At 43.1% G+C, this 15,006-nt stretch overlaps 3 non-coding genes across 3 annotated transcripts; 2 read left to right on the top strand and 1 right to left on the bottom strand.

The window, feature by feature from the left end:
- The first annotated feature begins 13,037 nt into the window (after positions 1 to 13,037).
- On the top strand, positions 13,038 to 13,152 carry LOC140280748 (U5 spliceosomal RNA). The gene has a single exon (XR_011909677.1). It is a non-coding gene; the product is annotated as a U5 spliceosomal RNA (small nuclear RNA).
- Positions 13,153 to 13,461: 309 nt separating this feature from the next.
- LOC140280521 (U2 spliceosomal RNA) lies at positions 13,462 to 13,645 on the top strand. The gene has a single exon (XR_011909481.1). It is a non-coding gene; the product is annotated as a U2 spliceosomal RNA (small nuclear RNA).
- Positions 13,646 to 14,662: 1,017 nt separating this feature from the next.
- On the bottom strand, positions 14,663 to 14,776 carry LOC140280603 (U5 spliceosomal RNA). The gene has a single exon (XR_011909543.1). It is a non-coding gene; the product is annotated as a U5 spliceosomal RNA (small nuclear RNA).
- Between the last annotated feature and the right edge of the window lie 230 nt (positions 14,777 to 15,006).

Genomic DNA, 15,006 nt, shown 5'->3' with positions numbered 1-15,006 from the left:
AATTGCTAGAAAACATGAAAGAAAATGTTCGAATATCAAACTGCACATGATCATAAGCGGGAGAGGAGGTGTTCAGCTGCAAGAAGGTGTGAATGTCTACCCATAATTACTAAAAAATGGGTAAGAAAAGGTGCGAATGCCTAACCATACATCATCAAAAGAGGGAGCGGAGGTGTTCCGCTGTAAGACGGTGTGAATGTCCGACCATAGATGGTAAAAAGCGGGTAAGAAAAGGTTAAATTACCCGACTGTACACAATCAAAAGAGGGAGCGGAGTTGTTCAGCTAAGAGAAGGTGTGAAAGTCCGACCTTGGTTTGTAAAAAGCGGGTAAGAAAAGGTTCGTATGCCCGACTATACACCATCAAATGCGGTAGCCTAGTTGTTCGGCTGTGAGTAGGTGTGAATCTCCAATCATAATTGCTGAAAAATGTGTTAGAAAAGGTAAAAATGCCGGTCCATACATCATCAAAATCGGGAGAGGTGGTGTTCAGCTGCAAGAAGGTCTAAATGTCCATCAATAATTGCTAGAAAACATGAAAGAAAATTTTCAAAAATCAAACCACACATGATCATAAGTGGGAGAGGAGGTGTTCAGCTGCAAGAAGGTGTGAATGTCCAGCCATAATTACTCACAAACGGGTAAGAAAAGGTAGTATTGCCAGACCATATATGATCAAAACAGGGAGCGGAGGTGGTTCAGCTGCAAGAAGGTTTGAATGCCCGACTAAAGTTCAAATATATTAACAAAAGCGGGAGGAGAGGTCTTCGGATGAGAGTGGTTGAAAATTTCCAACCATAATGTATAAAATGCGGTGAAAAAAAGGTGTGATAGAACACTAAAAGGTGGAGCGGAAGTGTTCGGCTGCAAGAAGGTGTGAATGTCCGACTATATTTGGTGAAAAGCAGGTGAAGCAAGGTCTGAATGCCCAACCTTACATCATCAAAAGCGAGATCAGAGGTGTTTGGCTGCAAGAAGGCCATAGTTTGCCAAAAGCGGGTAAGGTGCGAATGTCCGACTAAATATCAACAAAATTTGGGGCGGAGGTCTTCGGATGCAAGTGGGTGTGAATGTCCGACTATATTTGGTGAAAAGCAGGTGAAGCAAGGTCTGAATGCCCAACCTTACATCATCAAAAGCGAGATCAGAGGTGTTTGGCTGCAAGAAGGCCATAGTTTGCCAAAAGCGGGTAAGGTGCGAATGACCGACTAAATATCAACAAAAGTGGGGGCGGAGGTCTTCGGATGCAGGTGGGTGTGAATATCCCACCATACAAGTATGGTGGAGAGGAAGCTGTGAATGGCCGACCATAGTAAAAGGCGGGTGAGAGAAGGTGCGAATGTCAAACCATACATAATCAAAACAGGGAGCGGAGGTGTTCTGCTGTAAGAAGGTGTGAATGTCCAACCATAGTTGGTAAAAAGCGGGTAAGAAAAGGTTAAAATACCCGACTGTACACAATCAATAGCGGGAGCGGAGTTGTTCGGCTACTAAAAGTTGTGAAAGTCCGACCATGGTTTGTAAAAAGCGGGTAAGAAAAGGTGCGAATGCCCGACAATGTATGATCAAAAGAGGGAGTGGAGGTTTTCGGCTGCAAGAAGGTCTGAATGTCCAACCATAATTTGTAAAAACCGGGGAAGAAAAGGCTCGAAAGCCCGACTATACACCATCAAAAGTGGGAGCGGAGGTGTTCAGCTGCAAGACGGTCTGAATGTCCATCAATAATTGCTAGAAAACATGAAAGAAAATGTTCGAATATCAAACTGCACATGATCATAAGCGGGAGAGGAGGTGTTCAGCTGCAAGAAGGTGTGAATGTCTACCCATAATTACTGAAAAATGGGTAAGAAAAGGTGCGAATGCCTAACCATACATCATCAAAAGAGGGAGCGGAGGTGTTCCGCTGTAAGACGGTGTGAATGTCCGATCATAGTTGGTAAAAAGCGGGTAAGAAAAGGTTAAAATACCCGACTGTACACAATCAAAAGAGGGAGCGGAGTTGTTCAGCTAAGAGAAGGTGTGAAAGTCCGACCATGGTTTGTAAAAAGCGGGTAAGAAAAGGTTCGTATGCCCGAATATACACTATCAAAACCGGAAGCGTAGGTGTTCGGCTGCAAGAAGGTGTGAACGTCCGACCAAAGTTTGTGAAAAAGCAGTTAAGAAAAGGTTCGAATATCTAACCAAACATAATCAAAAGCGGGAGCAGAGCTGTTCGACTGCAAGTAGGTGTGAATGTCAGAGAATAATTTGCAAAAAGCTGATGAGAAAGGGTGAGAAATCCCGACTATACACCATCAAATGCGGTAGCGGAGTTGTTCTGCTGTGAGTAGGTGTGATTCTCCAACTATAATTGCTGAAAAATGTGTTAGAAAAGGTAAGAATGCCGGTCCATACATCATCAAAAGCGAGAGAGGTTGTGTTCGGCTGCAAGTAGGTGTGAATGTCCAGCCATAATTACTCACAAACGGGTAAGAAAAGGTAGTATTGCCAGACCATATATGATCAAAACAGGGAGCGGAGGTGGTTCAGCTGCAAGAAGGTTTGAATGTCCGACTAAAGTTCAAATATATTAACAAAAGCGGGAGGAGAGGTCTTCGGATGAGAGTGGTTGAAAATTTCCGACCATAATGTATAAAATGCGGTGAAAAAAAGGTGTGATAGAACACTAAAAGGTGGAGCGGAAGTGTTCGGCTGCAAGAAGGTGTGAATGTCCGACTATATTTGGTGAAAAGCAGGTGAAGCAAGGTCTGAATGCCCAACCTTACATCATCAAAAGCGAGATCAGAGGTTTTTGGCTGCAAGAAGGCCATAGTTTGCCAAAAGCGGGTAAGGTGCGAATGTCCGACTAAATATCAACAAAATTTGGGGCGGAGGTCTTCGGATGCAAGTGGGTGTGAATATCCCACCATACAAGTATGGTGGAGAGGAAGCTGTGAATAGCCGACCATAGTTTGGAAAAAGCGGGTAAGAAAAGGTTTGAATGCCCGAACATACACCATCAAAAGAGGGAGCGTAGGTGTTCTGCTGTACGAAGGTGTGAATGTCCGACCATACTTGGTAAAAAGCGGGTAAGAAAAGGTTAAATTACCCGACTGTACACAATCAATAGCGGGACCGGATGTGTTCGGCTACAAGAAGATGTGAAAGTCCGACCATGGTTTGTAAAAAGCGGGTAAGAAAAGGTGCGAATGTCCGACAATGTATGATCAAAAGAGAGAGCGGAGGTGTTCCGCTGTAAGACGGTGTGAATGTCCGACCATAGTTGGTAAAAAGCGGGTAAGAAAAGGTTAAAATACCCGACTGTACACAATCAATAGCGGGAGCGGAGTTGTTCGGCTACAAGAAGGTGTGAAAGTCCGACCATGGTTTGTAAAAACCGGGAAGAAAAGGCTCGAAAGCCCGAGTATACACCATCAAAAGTGGGAGCGGAGGTGTTCAGCTGCAAGACGGTTTGAATGTCCATCAATAATTGCTTTAAAACAAGAAAGTAAATTTTCGAATATCAAACCGCACATGATCATAAGCGGGAGAGGAGGTGTTCGGCTGCAAGAAGGTGTGAATGTCCACCCATAATTCATGAAAAATGGGTAAAAAAAAGGTGCGAATGCCTAAAAATACATTATCAAAAGCAGGTGTGAATGTCAGATCATAATTTGTAAAAAGCTGATGAGAAAGGGTGAGAATGCCCGACTATACACCATCAAAAGCGGGAGAGGTGGTGTTCGACTGCAAGTAGGTGTGAATGTCAAGCCATAATTACTCACAAACGGGTAAGAAAAGGTAGTAGCCAGACCATATATGATCAAAACAGGGAGCGGAGGTGGTTCAGCTTCAAGAAGGTTTGAATGTCAAACTAAAGTTCAAATATATTAACAAAAGCGGGAGGAGAGGTCTTCGGATGAGAGTGGTTGAAAATTTCCAACCATAATGTATAAAATGCGGTGAAAAAAAAGGTGTGATAGAACACTAAAAGGTGGAGCGGAAGTGTTCGGCTGCAAGAAGGTGTGAATGTCCGACTATATTTGGTGAAAAGCAGGTGAAGCAAGGTCTGAATGCCCAACCTTACATCATCAAAAGCAAGATCAGAGTTGTTTGGCTGCAAGAAGGCCATAGTTTGCCAAAAGCGGGTAAGGTGCGAATGTCCGACTAAATATCAACAAAATTTGGGGCGGAGGTCTTCGGATGCAAGTGGGTGTGAATATCCCACCATACAAGTATGGTGGAGAGGAAGCTGTGAATAGCCGACCATAGTTTGGAAAAAGCGGGTAAGAAAAGGTTTGAATGCCCGAACATACATAATCAAAAGAGGGAGCGGAGGTGTTCCGCTGTACGAAGGTGTGAATGTCCAACCATACTTGGTAAAAAGCGGGTAAGAAAAGGTTAATATACCCGACTGTACACAATCAATAGCGGGAGCGGAGTTGTTCGGCTACAAGAAGGTGTGACGGTCCGACCATGGTTTGTAAAAAGCGGGTAAGAAAAGGTGCGAATGTCCGACAATGTATGATCAAAAGAGAGAGCGGAGGTTTTCGGATACACGAAAGTTTGAATGTTCTACCATAGTTTGTAAATAGCGGGTAAGAAAAGGTTCGAATGCCCGACTATACACCATAAAAAGCGGGAGCGGAGGTGTTCCGCTGTAAGACGGTGTGAATGTCCGACCATAGTTGGCAAAAAGCGGGTAAGAAAAGGTTAAAATACCCGACTGTACAAAATCAATAGCGGGAGTGGAGTTGTTCGGCTACAAGAAGGTGTGAAAGTCCGACCATGGTTTGTAAAAAGCAGTTAAGAAAAGGTTCGAATATCCAACCAAACATAATCAAAAGCGGGAGCAGAGCTGTTCGACTGCAAGTAGGTGTGAATGTCCAGCCATAATTACTCACAAACGGGGGAAGAAAAGGTAGTATTGCCAGACCATACATGATCAAAACAGGGAGCGGAGGTTCAGCTGCAAGGTGTGAATGTCTGACTATAGTTTGTAAAAAGCGGGTAAGACAAGGTGTGAATGCCCGACAATGTATGATCAAAAGAGAGAGCGGAGGTGTTCGGCTGCAAGGTCTGAATGTCCAACCATAATTTGTAAAAACCGGGTAAGAAAAGGCTCGAAAGCCCGACTATACATCATCAAAAGTGGGAGCGGAGGTGTTCAGCTTCAAGAAGGTGTGAATGTTCGACTAAAGTTTGTAAAAAGCTGGTAAGACAAGGAGCGATGTCCCGACATTGTATGATCAAAAGCGGGAGCGGAGGTGTTCGGCTGCAAGAAGGTGTGAAAGTCCGACAATGGTTTGTAAAAAGCGGGTAATAAAAGGTTCGAATGCCCGAATATACATCATCAAAAGCGGAAGCGGAGGTGTTCGGATGCAAGAAGGTGTGAACGTCCGACCAAAGTTTGTAAAAAGCAGTGAAAAGCGAGAAAAAGCTTTTCGTGAGTTCTCTATGATTTGGGATTTTGCTTATAAAATGCATTACTTCACTCAAACTATGTTAAAACTGATTTGTCCTTCATATTTACCATGTCTAGATCGACTTCAACAAAGAAAAACATTGGACTTTGCAGTAAAAGAAAGAGCAAATCTAAAGTTTCAGGAATCCGAGTATAAGCCTGCTTTCATGAGTTCTGCACGATTTCGGATTTTGCTATAAAATGAATTGCTTTGCTCAAACCAAGTTAAAACTGCTTTGTCCTTCCATATTCAATGTCTAGATCGACTTCAAAAAAGAAAAACATTGGACTTTGCAGTAGAAGAAGTTGAAATCCATCTACACATTGATAAATATGAAGGACAAAGCAGTTCCCACTTGCCCATAAGAAAATAAGCTTATTCTCGGATTCCTGATCCTTCAGTGTTGCTCTTTCTTCTACTGCAAAATACAATGTTGTTCTTTGTTGAAGTCGATCTAGACATTGATAAATATGAATGAAAAAGCAGTTTTAACTTGGTTTGAGTGAAGGAATTGATTTTATAGATAAAATCCCAAATCATGCAGAACTCCTCAAAAGGGGCGTATGGCTTAATCACAAGTGTGGCTCTTTCTCATTCAGGGTAGTATGAGGAAGTTTATGCTTGAAATATATGTAGAAATGGGTACATATGAAGGACAAAGCAGTGTTAACTTAGTTTGAGTGAAGGAATTCATTTTATACATAAAATCCGAAATCGTGCAGAACGTATGAAAAGAAGCTTATTCTCGGATTCCTGATCCTTCAGTTTTGCTCTTTCTTCTACTGCAAAATACAATGTTGTTCTTTGTTGAAGTCGATCTAGACATTGATAAATATGAAGGAAAAAGCAGTTTTAACTTGGTTTGAGTGAATTAATTCATTTTATACATAAAATCCGAAATCGTGCAGAACTCATGAAAATAAGCTTATTCTCGGATTCCTAAAACTTTTGATTTGCTCTTTCTTTTATTGCAAAGTACAACGTTGTTTTTTGTTTAAATCTATCGAGACATTGATAAATATGAAGGTAAAAGCCGTTTTAACATAGTTTGAGTGAAGGAATTAATTTTATAGATAAAATCCCAAACCATGCAGAACTCCTCAAAAGGGGCGTATGGCTTAATCACAAGTGTGGCTCTTTCTCATTCAGGGTAGTATGAGGAAGTTTATGCTTGAAATATATGTAGAAATGGGTACATATGAAGGACAAAGCAGTGTTAACTTAGTTTGCGTGAAGGAATTCATTTTATACATAAAATCCGAAATCGTGCAGAACTCATGAAAATAAGCTTATTCTCGGATTCCTGGATATTCACACCTTCTTGCAGCTGAACACCTCCTCTCCCGCTAATGATCATGTAAGGTTTGATATTCGAAAATTTTCTTTCATGTTTTAAAGCAATTATTCTCTGACATTCACACCTACTTGCAGTCGAACAGCTCTGCTCCCGCTTTTGATTATGTTTGGTTAGATATTCGAACCTTTTCTTAACTGCTTTTTCACAAACTTTTGTCGGACGTTCACACCTTCTTGCAGCCGAACACCTACGTTTCCGGTTTTGATAGTGTATATTCGGGCATACGAACCTTTTCTTACCCGCTTTTTACAAACCATGGTCGGACTTTCACACCTTCTCTTAGCTGAACAACTCCGCTCCCTCTTTTGATTGTGTACAGTCGGGTATTTTAACCTTTTCTTACCCGCTTTTTACCAACTATGATCGGACATTCACACCGTCTTACAGCGGAACACCTCCGCTACCTCTTTTGATGGTGTATGTTCGGGCATTCGAACCTTTTCTTACCCGCTTTTTAAAACCAGGGTCGGACTTTCACACCTTTTAGTAGCCGAACAACTCCGCTCCCGCTATTGATTGTGTACAGTCGGGTATTTTAACCTTTTCTTACCCGCTTTTTACCAACTATGGTCGGACATTCACACCTTCTTACAGCGGAACACCTCCGCTCCCTCTTTTGATGGTGTATGTTTGGGCATTCGAACCTTTTCTTACCCGCTTTTTACAATCTATGGTCGGACATTCAAACCTTCTTGTAGCCGAACACATCCATTCGTGCATTTGATGATGTATGGTTGGGAATTCGCACCTTTTCTTACCCATTTTTCAGTAATTATGGGTGGACATTCACACCTTCTTGCAGCTGAACACCTCCTCTCCCGCTTATTATCATGTGCGGTTTGATATTCGAAAATTCTCTTTCATGTTTTCTAGCAATTATTGATGGACATTCAGACCTTCTTGCAGCTGAACACCTCCGCTCCAGCTTTTGATGGTGTATAGTCGGGCTTTCGAGCCTTTTCTTCCCCGGTTTTTACAAATTATGGTTGGACATTCAGACCTTCTTTCAGCCGAAAACCTCCGCTCCCTCTTTTGATCATACATTGTCGGGCATTCGCACCTTTTCTTACCCGCTTTTTACAAACTTTAGTCGGACATTAACACCTTCTTGCAGCTTAACCACCTCCGCTCCCTTTTTTGATCATGTATGGTCTGGCAATACTACCTTTTCTTACCCATTTGTGAGTAATTATGGCTAGACATTCACACCTACTTGCAGCCGAACACCACCTCTCCCGCTTTTGATGATGTATGGACCGGCATTCTTACCTTTTCTAACACATTTTTCAGCAATTATGGTTGGAGATTCACACCTACTCACAGCCGAACACCTCCGCTCCCGCATTTGATGGTGTATATTCGGGCATACGAACCTGTTCTTACCCGCTTTTTACAAACCATGGTCGGACTTTCACACCTACTCACAGCCGAACACCTCCGCTCCCGCATTTGATGGTGTATATTCGGGCATACGAACCTGTTCTTACCCGCTTTTTACAAAATATGGTCGGACTTTCACATCTTCTTGTAGCCGAACACATCCGCTCCCGCTATTGATTGTGTACAGTCGGGTATTTTAACCTTTTCTTACCCGCTTTTTACCAAGTATGGTCGGACATTCACACCTTCGTACAGCAGAACACCTACGCTCCCTCTTTTGATGGTGTATGTTTGGGCATTCAAACCTTTTCTTACCCGCTTTTTCCAAACTATGGTCGGCTATTCACAGCTGGAGAGGACTCCACCATAGTTGTATGTTGGGATAATCACACCCACTTGCATCCGAAGACCTCCACCCCAAATTTTGTTGATATTTAGTCGGACATTCGCACCTTACCCGCTTTTGGCAAACTATGGCCTTCTTGCAGCCAAACACCTCTGATCTCGCTTTTGATGATGTAAGGTTGGGCATTCAGACCTTGCTTCACCGGCTTTTCACCAAATATAGTCGGACATTCACACCTTCTTGCAGCCGAACACTTCCGCTCCACCTTTTAGTGTTCTATCACACCTTTTTTTCACCGCATTTTATAGATTATGGTCGGAAATTTTCAACCACTCTCATCCGAAGACCTCTCCTCCCGCTTTTGTTAATATATTTGAACTTTAGTCGGACATTCAAACCTTCTTGCAGCTGAACCACCTCCGCTCCCTGTTTTGATCATATATGGTCTGGCAATACTACCTTTTCTTACCCGTTTGTGAGTAATTATGGCTGGACATTCACACCTACTTGCAGCCGAACACAACCTCTCTCGCTTTTGATGATGTATGGACCGGCATTCTTACCTTTTCTAACACATTTTTCAGCAATTATGGTTGGAGAATCACACCTACTCACAGCAGAACAACTCCGCTACCGCATTTGATGGTGTATAGTCGGGATTTCTCACCCTTTCTCATCAGCTTTTTGCAAATTATTCTCTGACATTCACACCTACTTGCAGTCGAACAGCTCTGCTCCCGCTTTTGATTATGTTTGGTTAGATATTCGAACCTTTTCTTAACTGCTTTTTCACAAACTTTGGTCGGACGTTCACACCTTCTTGCAGCCGAACACCTACGCTTCCGGTTTTGATAGTGTATATTCGGGCATACGAACCTTTTCTTACCCGCTTTTTACAAACCATGGTCGGACTTTCACACCTTCTCTTAGCTGAACAACTCCGCTCCCTCTTTTGATTGTGTACAGTCGGGTATTTTAACCTTTTCTTACCCGCTTTTTACCAACTATGATCGGACATTCACACCGTCTTACAGCGGAACACCTCCGCTACCTCTTTTGATGGTGTATGTTCGGGCATTCGAACCTTTTCTTACCCGCTTTTTAAAACCAGGGTCGGACTTTCACACCTTTTAGTAGCCGAACAACTCCGCTCCCGCTATTGATTGTGTACAGTCGGGTATTTTAACCTTTTCTTACTCGCTTTTTACCAACTATGGTCGGACATTCACACCTTCTTACAGCGGAACACCTCCGCTCCCTCTTTTGATGGTGTATGTTTGGGCATTCGAACCTTTTCTTACCCGCTTTTTACAAACTATGGTCGGACATTCAAACCTTCTTGTAGCCGAACACATCCACTCGTGCATTTGATGATGTATGGTTGGGAATTCGCACCTTTTCTTACCCATTTTTCAGTAATTATGGGTGGACATTCACACCTTGCAGCTGAACACCTCCTCTCCCGCTTATTATCATGTGCGGTTTGATATTCGAAAATTCTCTTTCATGTTTTCTAGCAATTATTGATGGACATTCAGACCTTCTTGCAGCTGAACACCTCCGCTCCAGCTTTTGATGGTGTATAGTCGGGCTTTCGAGCCTTTTCTTCCCCGGTTTTTACAAATTATGGTTGGACATTCAGACCTTCTTTCAGCCGAAAACCTCCGCTCCCTCTTTTGATCATACATTGTCGGGCATTCGCACCTGTTCTTACCCGCTTTTTACAAACCATGGTCGGACTTTCACACCTTCTTGTAGCTGAACAACTCCGCTCCCTCTTTTGATTGTGTACAGTCGGGCATACAAACCTGTTCTTACCCGCTTTTTACAAACTATGGTCGGACATTCAAACCTTCTTGTAGCCGAACACATCCACTCCTGCTTTTGATGATGTATGGTTGGGCATTCGCACCTTTTCTTACCCATTTTTCAGTAATTATGGGTGGATATTCTCACCTTCTTGCAGCGGAACACCTCCTCTCCCGCTTATGATTATGTGCGGTTTGATATTCGAAAATTTTCTTTCATGTTTTATAGCAATTATTGATGGACATTCATACCTTCTTGAAGCCGAACACATCCACTCCTGCTTTTGATGATGTATGGTTGGGCATTCGAACCTACTTCTTGCCCGTTTTTCATTAATTATGGGTGGACATTCACACCTTGTCGCAGCCAAACACCTCCGCTCCCTGTTTTGATCATGTATGTTTTGACATTCGCACCTTTTCTCACCTGCTTTTTACTATTGTCGGCCAATCACAGCTTCCTCTCCACCATACTTGTATGGTAGGAAATTCTCACCCACTCTCATCCGAAGACCTCTCCTCCCGCTTTTGTTAATATTTAGTCGGGCATTCAAACCTTTTCTTACCCACTTTTTACAAATTATGGTCGAACATTCACACCTACTTGCAGCTGAATACTTCCGCTCCACCTTTTAGTGATGTATGGTTGGCATTTGCACCTTTTGTTACCCTCTTTTTATACTAATTGCTGAAGATTAAGTTGTTCTTTCTCAAACTACAATTTTTTTTTAATTGTTGAAACTTGATTTTGAAGTGATAAAATAAGGAGGACAAACAGTTTTAAGTCACGCTGATAGAAGAAATGAATTTTATAGCAAAATCTGTATTTCGTCATATGTCGAGGGAGATGCTTATTGCTGAAGAAGTTCTTTCTCATTCTACAAAGTACAACGTTGTTTATCGTTGAAACTTGATTAGACATGAATAAATATGAAGGACAAAGCAGTCTTAACTTGGTTTGAGTTAATGAATTCGTTTTATAGGAGAATCCGAATTCGTGCTTATTTTCGGATTCCTGAAGAATGAGTCTGGTTCTTTCTCATAATACAAAGTTTGTTGTTTATTGTTGAAACTTCATCAGAAGTGAAGAAATAAATGAATGCCTATCAACAAATGTGGGATCTAAACTCTACTGCTTCCTCTAAAATAATTTCTTTCTCAATTCAGAAATGTGTGTGTGTAAGTCACAACACCCGTGACACCAAAACGGCTTTCTTTTCTCTCTTTTCTCTACACTCTGCACTATGAGCACACACACAAAATCAGAAAGGCTTTTTTCTCTCTTTTCTACATTATGGACTGTGGGGACACAAAACCGCTCTCTCTTTTTTTTTTTTATTGTGTGCCAGGGCGTTGTCCTCACGTATTAGATTATGCTTAAGATACGAATGGGTTTATCAGTCACATCAGAATCCATACATACTGATCCTCCCGTAATAAAATGGTCGGATCTTATCAAACACACTTTGTTTCTTGTGACAATCAAGTCAGCGAAACAGCGTATACACGTCAAGACACTGAATCAAGTTTGCCACAAGAACTCATAAGTTTGGCAGTATTGCTCTGCCGTCAGCATCATACACCCATTTTATTTTCGTGAGACGTGCAGGCACCTGTTCATCTACTGTTCTATCACTATGAAGTTAGTTTATCTATTATCAATAAGGATACTTCTACAACTACTATCAAAGTATGTCCAGACTTCTTATGTTGTCAGTTGCTATATATGAAGTAAGTGGGTAGCTACTGACAAGCATTAAGCATGTCACACAGCCCAAACATATAACATTTCAGGACACACCACACAGTTAACAACCACAGTGAAGTTGTCAAAGCCCAAACATTCAACAGGGACACTTACACAACACATTCAAATCAAACAGTCAGACAACATACAAGAACATATACCCCAGCCGGGCATTGCTCCCTGCCTATTTTCCTACAGCTCACTATGTGTGCGCACACCTTTATTCACAAACTCTTCAACTTATACTCTTTTACCGAAGCTGCTACAGCTCAATTGGCCGAATACCCTTAGATCCCTATTTCGGTGAATTTGACATTCTGCCTTACATGTAACAGATTAGCGGTTTACCAGTTTTAATTTAGTTTGAGTGAAGGAATTCATTTTATAGCAAAATCCAAAATCGTGAAGCACTCATGAAAGTAAGCTTATTCTCGGATTCCTGAAACTTTAGATTTGCTCTTTCTTTTACTGCAAAGTACAACGTTGTTTTTTTTGTTTAAATCTTTCTAGACATGGTAAATATGAACGACAAAGCAGTTTTAACATAGTTTGAGTGAAGGAATTCATTTTATAGATAAAATCCCAAGAGTCTGCAGAGAAAAGAGAGTGAATGCGAAGTAGACTTTAACACGGCTATGGGAGCGAGGCCGGGTGTGGCTTAACCGGGAGAATTGCTTGAAGAGAAACGCGACACCGAATGAGCGATCAGAACAAAGCCTCAATACGGGATTCTTCGTGGTGTTTTTTGTTGCTGCCTTGGTCTTTTGCATAGAGTAAAAGACAAGGCAGCCATCGAATAGGGGCCCGAATGTTCCTACTTGGTCAGCCGAGGAGCAAGGGGGGGGGGGGGGGGGGGGGGGGGGGGGGGCAAGCGTCTCAACCAAGCAAAGCTCACCATGGGGAAGGTGGGCTATACCAACTAGCCTGATGCCCTGCTCCCGCAGTGACGGATAATCGTACTCTGGTTTCTCTTCATAACATACAAGTCTTTCGCCTTTTACTAAAGACTTCCGTGGAGGAGCAGCACTAATGAGTTGTTTCTATTATTGGCAGGCTTTACCTTTGCGGGTGAAGCCCTTTCTGTCTGTGCAAAAGAAATCTTGCTACTTTGCAGAGTGACTTCTCTGAGTAGAGTCGCCTTACTTGTTGCGACTGTGCCGATGTTCGAAGCTGGAGTGCAAAGTTGTTGCTTGAATGGTGCTTGCTGGAGCATGGCGGGAGTGCAAAGTTATACCATTTAAAAGGGCTGAAGAGTGCTCAGTGCAGCGGGTGGGCGGATGTGCAACGTGACACTCTGGCCACCTATGGCCATAAAAAGAACACTGCTACAAGTGCGCATTGTGCCAGCAAGGGCCCTCGGACCTGAAACAGTGGACAGTTATCGCTTCTCGGCCTTTTGGCTAAGATCAAGTGTAGTATCTGTTCTTATCAGTTTAATATGTCCTCTATACGAGGACTACATATTAAATGGATTTTTAAGAATAGGAGTTGAAAAAGAAGCTTGCTCCGTTCACTCCAAGCCTCGACCCGGTACTGCAGTGCCGCTGGGAACGGTGCGCTCTCCTCTGCTCTTGTGAAAAAGCAAACAGCGGTGCAGGATGGAAGTTTCAGGGAGCCCAAGATGAAACTTTCTTTTAATCTGCTCAGAAAAGAGAGTGAATGCGAAGTGGACTTTAACACGGCTCTGGGAGCGAGCCGAGTGCGGGCTAACCGGGAGAATTGCTTGAAAGAAACGCGACACCGAATGAGTGGTCAGAACAAAGCCTCAATACGGTGTTCCCGTGGTGTTTGTGGCTGACTTGTCTTTTGCACAGAGTAAAAGACAAGGCAGCCATCGAATAGATTGTTTCTACTTGGTCAGCCGAGGAGCGGGGGGGGGGGGGGGGCAAGCGTCTCAACCAAGCAAAGCTCACCAAGTAGGAACAATCGGGCCCTTTTCGATGGCTGCAACACCTGAAAGAGATATTGATGCGAGACCCGATCAAATGCTTTTTTCAAAGTCTAAATTTAAGATGACAAGCCGGGTGTTTCTGTCTCTAGCGTAATCAATGATGTCTCGAATCAGTACGAGGCTGTCGGTGAGTTGTCTCCCTGAGTTGTCTCCTTCTCTTTGTTGGCTTGACTGTGGCTTTACCGTCTTTAATTTGTTGGCAAAAGATTTAGGGCAATCTCTGAAGAGGTGATTTAATTCTCCACAGAGATTACATTTCCTGCCATTTGGACACTCTCCAAAAGTTTGCCCAATTTCTCTGCTCTTCCCACATAACACCTTGGTACAAGCCTCAACCAGGTGCCCATGCTCACCACACTTGCGGCAGAACTTGGGCTGCCCCTGGTAGTGGATGTAACCTCGGTTTTCAAGGTGGCCAGAGTGTCGCCCACCACCGCTGCACTGAGCACTCTTCAGCCCTTTTAAATGGTATAACTTTGCACTCCCGCACGCTCCAGCAAGCACCATTCAAGCAACAACTTTGCACTCCAGCTTCGAACATCGGCACAGTCGCAACAAGTAAGGCGACTCTACTCAGAGAAGTCACTCTGCACAGTAAGAAGATTTCTTTTGCACAGACAGAAAGGGCTTCACCTGCAAAGGTAAAGCCTGCCAAAAATAGAAACAACTCATTAGTGCTGCTCTCCACAGAAATCTTTAGTAAAAGGCGAAAGACTTGTACGTTATGAAGAGAAACCAGAGTACGATTATCCGTCACTGCGGGAGCAGGGCATCAGGCCAGTTGGCATAGCCACCTTCCCCATGGTGAGCTTTGCTTGGTTGAGACTCTTGCTCCCCCCCCCCCCCTTGCTCCTCGGCTGACCAACTAGGAACAATCGGGCCCTATTCGATGGCTGCCTTGTCTTTTACTCTGTGCAAAAGACAAGGCAGCAACAAAAACACCACGAGAATCCCGTATTGAGGCTTTGTTCTGA

Source organism: Leuresthes tenuis, unplaced genomic scaffold, assembly GCF_036924035.1.
Source record: "Leuresthes tenuis unplaced genomic scaffold, fLeuTen1.0.hap1 SCAF_21, whole genome shotgun sequence".
Lineage (NCBI taxonomy): Eukaryota > Metazoa > Chordata > Actinopteri > Atheriniformes > Atherinopsidae > Leuresthes > Leuresthes tenuis.
Note: the sequence above shows the minus strand (reverse complement) of the source record. Positions and strands in the feature narration are given on the sequence as shown.